The sequence below is a fragment of the Ictalurus furcatus genome, chromosome 7 (assembly GCF_023375685.1).
Source record: "Ictalurus furcatus strain D&B chromosome 7, Billie_1.0, whole genome shotgun sequence".
NCBI lineage: Eukaryota > Metazoa > Chordata > Actinopteri > Siluriformes > Ictaluridae > Ictalurus > Ictalurus furcatus.
This window is the reverse complement of record NC_071261.1, coordinates 26,549,076-26,556,443: the sequence shown is the minus strand read 5'-3', so window position 1 is coordinate 26,556,443 and position 7,368 is coordinate 26,549,076. Positions and strand designations below refer to the sequence as shown.

The 7,368-nt window shown below is 36.7% G+C and overlaps 3 non-coding genes and 1 pseudogene across 3 annotated transcripts; all 4 read right to left on the bottom strand.

The window, feature by feature from the left end:
• Positions 1-458: 458 nt before the first annotated feature.
• Positions 459-637, bottom strand: LOC128610820 (uncharacterized; annotated as a pseudogene).
• A 366-nt stretch (positions 638-1,003) lies between these two features.
• On the bottom strand, positions 1,004-1,216 carry LOC128610871 (small nucleolar RNA U3). The gene has a single exon (XR_008386470.1). It is a non-coding gene; the product is annotated as a small nucleolar RNA U3 (small nucleolar RNA).
• Positions 1,217-2,258: 1,042 nt separating this feature from the next.
• On the bottom strand, positions 2,259-2,472 carry LOC128610869 (small nucleolar RNA U3). Its single transcript, XR_008386468.1, has one exon. It is a non-coding gene; the product is annotated as a small nucleolar RNA U3 (small nucleolar RNA).
• A 2,937-nt stretch (positions 2,473-5,409) lies between these two features.
• Positions 5,410-5,623, bottom strand: LOC128610868 (small nucleolar RNA U3). Its single transcript, XR_008386467.1, has one exon. It is a non-coding gene; the product is annotated as a small nucleolar RNA U3 (small nucleolar RNA).
• Positions 5,624-7,368: the final 1,745 nt, after the last annotated feature.

Here is a 7,368-nt window from a genome sequence, read left to right as displayed (position 1 = left end):
AATCACGTGACCTTTATACGCGAATAATCACAACTCATGTGACGTTCACACGTGCTTTTTAGACACTCCACGTGTTGTTCCAACATGTAATGCATGAATTGATTATCACATGATTTTCTTTTTACAATTGACATTTTTAATGATTCTTTTTACATGATCCCATATTTATTTTATTTTCACAAGTAAACTTTAGGCTACATCTTTAAGGCACGCAATTTAATTTTTCATGCATGATTCCTCAAGTTTTCATTTTTGATCGTGATTACATCCTCATTTATAAGTCGCTTTGGTCAAAAATGACTGCTAAATGAATAAATGTAGTGTAAATGTATATTCACAAGACATACGCCCTTAAGTTTTCTATTACAACTCACTGCACAACACACTGAAGCAATTATTAACAACACTACCTTTTTATTAGAACTTAACCAAATCTTATATTGCACAGTTTTCCACTAATCACTCTGATCATGTACCCGTCCTCTCTTACTTCATAAGAAGTAAAGAACGTTCATCAATGATTAAAGCACATGAAAAACATCATTAGCCAAAATCCGATTCACGCTCAGAAGAATACATCAACACTCGTCATCGTGATTAGAGAGGCGTAACGCTTTCAAATCACATTCCCTAGCTAGATTTCGAAAAATTTGTTATTGTCACTTTTTTCTTTCTTCACATTCACAATGTACACAGTTTTTTTCTTCTCAGTTCATTTACCACATTTGTGATTAATAAATAAACTTAGATAAAACACAAATTTCTTATTTTAAAATTGTTCAAAGAAAAATAGTTGTGCATATTGTCATAAAAACCTATGAATTAAAGTGTCATTAAAATCTCTTCGGTTTCAAAGATAAATAAATTAATAAATAAGCAGATGCATGCATATATATAAAAAACAAACATTAAAAATACCACTAAAGTATCTTCTCCTTTTCAAGAGCAAGTGTGAGTTTTTAAAAACGCCTAATATCATCTTATATTCAAACATTTTCTAATAATCACTCTGATCATGTACTCTTCCTCTTTCACCTCATAAGAAGCAAAGAACGTTCATCAATGATTAAAGCCCATGAATGAATCATTAGCCAAAATCCGATTCACGCTCAGAAGAATACAGCAACACTCGTCATCGTGATTAGAGAGACGTAACACTTTCAAATCACATTTCCTAGTCAGATACTATAGAAATGATCCCTGAAAGTATAGTCTTAACCTATTTCCTCCTCACACAGTCTAGCGCTTCAAACAATACACAGATCCTGAAGACGGCAGATTTAAGATTCTATCGCTAACACACATGGAAATAAACAGCTATCCACAAAGACTCTCCAAAAAACAAAACTGACGTGAATTAATATCGAATAAAAGCATAAAATATATCTTATACAAATGAATGAACATTCCCATCATGCTTTGCGCCCACAAGGCTGAGTTAGTTCTGTAGTCAAAGGACCCTGCAGTTCCTCGACCAAACGCTAGGTGGAAGAACATATACAGTTTTGAAGAAGTAACATTGTTCTAGGTCATCACACGGATGAGCAAGAGAGAGAGAGAGAGAGAGAGAGAGAGAGAGAGAGAGAGAGAGAGAGAATTAAGAATAGGCAATTCAAACTGGGGATAATTGGATAATCCATTTCCAAATCACTCTTTAACAATGGAATTCGACACAAAGTAAGAGAAAAATCACATAAGCAGAAAGCTTGAAAAACTGGAACTGACCATTAAAGATAATCAAAACCCTTTAGACTCCTCAATTACAGAGCAGGAACTTAAAAATGAAATTAACAAACTGGAATCAAAGAAAGCATCAGGACCTGATGGAATCTTGAATGAAATGATTAATCACACCAGTTTTAAATTTCAGTTGGCCATTTAAAAACTCTTCAGTTTGGTTTTGAGTGTAGATTCTTCCCCGAAATCTATAAAATCGGAGATAAATTCAACCCTAATAATTACCCAAGCATTTGTGTGAACAGTAATCTGGGGAAGAGAATTTGTGATATAATTAACTCTTACAATTATTTATTTTACTTTCACGTTTCCTTTTCCATGTGTGATTCCTAACATATTGTTTCCATTCTCCATCATGATCTCACTCACACAACACACACGCCTAATTTGACGTTTCTTTTCTTACTTCACTCACACTACTAAGAAATATTATAACGCTAATCAAATAAAACGGTACATGTAAACGTAACATTTTATGTCATACAAACAAACAGCAATTTATTTTAGACCGTTTTTTATTAATCACTCTGATCATGTACTCTTCCTCTTTGACTTCATGAGAAGTTAAGAACGTTCATCAATGATTAAAGCAGATGAAAAACATCATTAGCTAAAATCCGATTCACGCTCAGAAAAATACATCAACACTCGTCATCGTGATTAGAGAGACGTAACGCTTTCAAATCACATTTCCTAGTCAGATACTATAGAAATGATCCCTGAAAGTATAGTCTTAACCATTCGTCTCCTCACACAGTCTAGCGCTTCAAACAATACACAGATCTTGAAGACGGCAGATTTAAGATTATACCCATAATACACATGGAAATGAACAGTTATCCACAAACACTATCCAAAAATAAAAAAATGGCATGAATAAATCTCGAATAAAATCAGAAAATAGATTTTTATACGATCGAATGAACATTCCCATCATGCTTTGCGCCCACAAGGCTGAGTTAGTTCGAGATAGTCAGGCTGCAGAATGGGGCGGGGCTGCACATGTGTCGCTCTGCCCACAACTGGTTTCATTGGTTAGTGGCAATGTAATGACGTCGACGCCTCATGTTCTCATTGGACTCTATGCTCTGTCGCTTCCGCTTTTAGTCTCAGTCGCTAGCACAACTTTCTTTCGGTGCTGCACCGGAAGCGGTTTGTGCTTGATGTTTCAATGGGCGCTGTGAGCATGGCTTTTTACACTCACTGCTTGCAAGATGTTCCAGGGATTATTGAGTGAACGATGTTAATCGCATTATGAGGTTGGCATCTGTCTTTCCCTCTAGTAGGAAGGAGAATGGATTTAAACTGTATGTTTCGAGTTCTATCCACAACTTTGAGGGTCTCAAGCTAACAAGCTAGCTAGCTTCGTGATATAATTAACTCACATTTTTAAACTTCCTTATTGAGCATGTCTTGAGTAGAAATCAGATTGAATTTTTACCAAATTACGGGACAGCTGATCATATTTACACCCTACACACCCTCACTGACAAATATGTGGTTCAAAATAATTCTACAATATTTGCCTGTTTTATTGACTTTAGAAAGGCTTTTGACTCCATTTGGCATCACAATTTGTTTTTATAAAATGTTGGAAAGTGGTGTAGGGGGTAAATCAGATGATCTCATTAAATCTATGTACACAGGAAACAAGAGCGGAATAAGAATTGGCAACAAACAAATTAATTTCATCTTTCAGGAGCGTGGAGTGAGATGGCTGCAGTTTAAGTCAGACACTATTCTATGTATATGTTTTCACTAGACTGAATTTTAAAGATAATTTTGTAAAATCCAAATAAGCTTTACAGATGTTTATTGGAAAGGGTGGAAACAGTGTTTTTCATGCTTGTCCAATGAACCATAAACGATTATTGCACATGCACCTGTGGAACAGTCCTGAAGACACGAACAGTTTACAGGCGGGAGGCGATTAAGGTCACAGTTACAATAACTTAGGACACTAAAGAGACCTTTCTACTGACTCTGAAAAACACCAGAAGAAAGATACCTAGGGTTCCTGCTCACCTGTGTGAACATGCCATAAGCCTGCTGCAAGGAGGCGTGAGGACTATAGATGTGTTCAGAGCAATAAACTGCAATGTCTGTAATGTAAGACATCTAAGACAGTGCTTCAGGGAGACAGGAAGGACAGCTGATCGTCCTCGCAGTGTAAAATTACATGTAACTATGTGTCCCTCACACGTGATCGAGAACTTGCAAATGCCTTGGTGGAAGAGTGGAGTAACATCTCACTGCAAGAACTGACAAATCTGGTGCAGTCCATGAGGATGAGATGCACTGTAGTATCAGATTTATAGCAGAATAAATGTAAAGGGGTATTTGGCACAAGACCCCTGTGACAGGTATCTGAAGTTATAGCAGAATGAATGTAAAACCCCTGTAATCATGGACAGATCTGCAGCAAGTGGATTTTCTTCCTAAACTGCACATGATCGTTGACCTTGATGGTGTAACATCTGTTACAATGTCCTGAAATCCCTGGAAAAAAGTGCCTGCCGTTTTTCGACAAGAGACACTTCCACACAGGATACACTTGTGTATCCTCGCTCCTAGCTCCTCTGGAAGCTTCCTCACTGCTTCATTCCTCCCCTCCTCGAGGTGCAATTAGAGAACTGATATGTCCAACAAAACGGTTGACTTCAATCAAATTTCTGGTCACGGGCTGGAGGCCAGAAGAGTGAGGAAACGAGGAAGCATTGGTTCCCTGCCTCGTGCCCCGAGTCCTCTGGGATAAGCTCCAGGCTCCCCATAACCCTGTGTAGTATAAGCAATACAGAAAATGGGTGGATGGAGTAGTACATCACCACATTCACTCATTCACTGCTGTTTCTCGGTTTGCTCATTTTCTTATTTTATTCCTGTCCTCAGCTCTATTATGTTGTTCTTCACCTCGGCAGTGTTTCTCAGTCTGTGGGTTCTTCTGCTGCTGATTTACAGGGTCAGGGACTACTGGCGCTCACGCCTGCAGAAGCATCGGGCCTAGCGCAAACACTGTTTTTGGTGTCAGTGATTTTAATTACAGTGTCTGCACTGGCACAGGTGTTAGCACAGGGTATGGTGTTTGCCTCAAGGTTAATGTTTGGTCCATCACTCCACTCCATTTGATTCGATTTATCCCTTGTGTGTCCTTTTCTTACAGAAGCATCACATGACCTTCACGTGAATAATCACAAATCATGTGAAGTTCACACGTGATTTTCAGACACTTGAGGTGTTGTTTAACGTGGAGTGCATGCGTTGATATATGTGACACCCCCCCCCCCCCCCATGTTTCATTTTCACGCGATTTTCTCACGTGATCATATACATTCACGGCCCAGGGGACTCCACCCACATCCTTTTATTTTCACGTGATTTTGTCACATAATTTTCTTTTCACATTTTTAATGATTCTTTTTACATGACCCCATGTTTATTTAATTTTCACGTTTCCTTTTTCATGTGTGAATCCTGACATATTGTTTTCATTTTCAACCATGATCTCACTCACACAACACACACGCCCAATTTGACACTTCTTCTCTTACTTCAACCATGCTATTGAGAAATATTACTGCCTGATTAATTTTACTAAAGTTACCCATCATAGAATAACACAAAACTTCATGCTGTATAACTACGCATTAATTTCTATTCAACCACTTTCCATTAATCACTCTGATCATGTATTCTTCCTCTTTCACCTCATGAGAAGTTAAAAACGTTCATCAATGATTAAAACACATGAAAAAAATCATTAGCTAAAATCCGATTCACGCTCAGAAGAATACATCAAAACTCGTCATCGTGATTAGAGAGACGTAACGCTTTCAAATCACATTTCCTAGTCAGATACTATAGAAATGATCCCTGAAAGTATAGTCTTAACCATTCGTCTCCTCACACAGTCTAGCGCTTCAAACAATACACAGATCTTGAAGACGGCAGATTTAAGATTATACCGATAATACACATGGAAATGAACAGTTATCCACAAACATTACCCCAAAAATGAAAAATGGCATGAATAAATCTCGAATAAAATCAGAAAATAGATTTTTATACGAACGAATGAACATTCCCATCATGCTTTGCGCCCACAAGGCTGAGTTAGTTCGAGATAGTCAGGCTGCAGAATGGGGCGGGGCTGCACATGTGTCGCTCTGCCCACAACTGGTTTCATTGGTTAGTGGCAATGTAATGACGTCGACGCCTCATGTTCTCATTGGACTCTATGCTCTGTCGCTTCCGCTTTTAGTCTCAGTCGCTAGCACAACTTTCTTTCGGTGCTGCACCGGAAGCGGTTTGTGCTTGATGTTTCAATGGGCGCTGTGAGCATGGCTTTTTACACTCACTGCTTGCAAGATGTTCCAGGGATTATTGAGTGAACGATGTTAATCGCATTATGAGGTTGGCATCTGTCTTTCCCTCTAGTAGGAAGGAGAATGGATTTAAACTGTATGTTTCGAGTTCTATCCACAACTTTGAGGGTCTCAAGCTAACAAGCTAGCTAGCTTCGTTTGTGACAGTTTATACTCTATCTATCTAGTTAGCATTTTTAAAGATATTTTGTTCTTATAGTTGATTGTCATGTCTATTATTTAAAAAAAGACCATATTCACATGTAGTGTCTTGTCTTAATCTAATGCTTACTTAAATTAATAAAATGTTTTCTAATACCAGCCTGCTCTTATTTACATATTATTTACATAGCTATCTATATATCTAGATCTATATATATATCTATATATATATATATATATCTATATATATATATATATATATATATATATATATATATATATATATATATGTATGTATGTATGTATGTATGTATGTATACAGACACACACAGTGCCCTCCACTAATATTGGTACCCTTGGTAAATATGAGCAAAGAAAGCTATGAAAGTCTTTAATCTTTTGATCTTTGGTTAAAAAAAAGTAAAAAAAAAAAAAATACTGTGCTCTCATGGATATTAAATAATTGCAAACAAAACACAGGTTTGTAAAGAAATATCTTTGTTAAATATAGGTCTGCAACAATTATTGGCACCCTTTTAGTCAATGCTTTGTGCTACCTCCCTTTGCCAAGATATCAACTCTGTCTTCTCCTATAATGCCTGATGAGGTTGGAGAATACATGGCAGGGGATCTGCGACCATTCCTCCATACAGAATCTCTCCAGATCCTTCAAATTTCAAGGTACACGCTGGTGGACTCTCCTCTTAAGTTCACCCCACAGGTTTTTTATGGGTTTCAAGTCAGGGGACATATATAAATATATATAAATAAAAATCTCAGTTGTGATTGCTAGTTAATTGAAATAACAGAAATGTTGGTATAAAAATTATACTGATATTGTTACCAAATGATACAGATTCATTGTTATCAATTCCCCTTTCTTTATCAAATTAATTAATAATTTATCTATCTTAGGACTTGATACTCTTGTTGAGAATAATCAACTTTTATTTAAATGTTAAAAATCTGTGTGTTATTCTAAAGCAAATATATAAATTAATATGTATATTTTCTTAAAACAGCCAGAGATAAACAATTTGACAGCAATTTGTACATCAACAATATTCGTTTATATGTAGATTTAATAGATCTTAATGCCCATGTGACA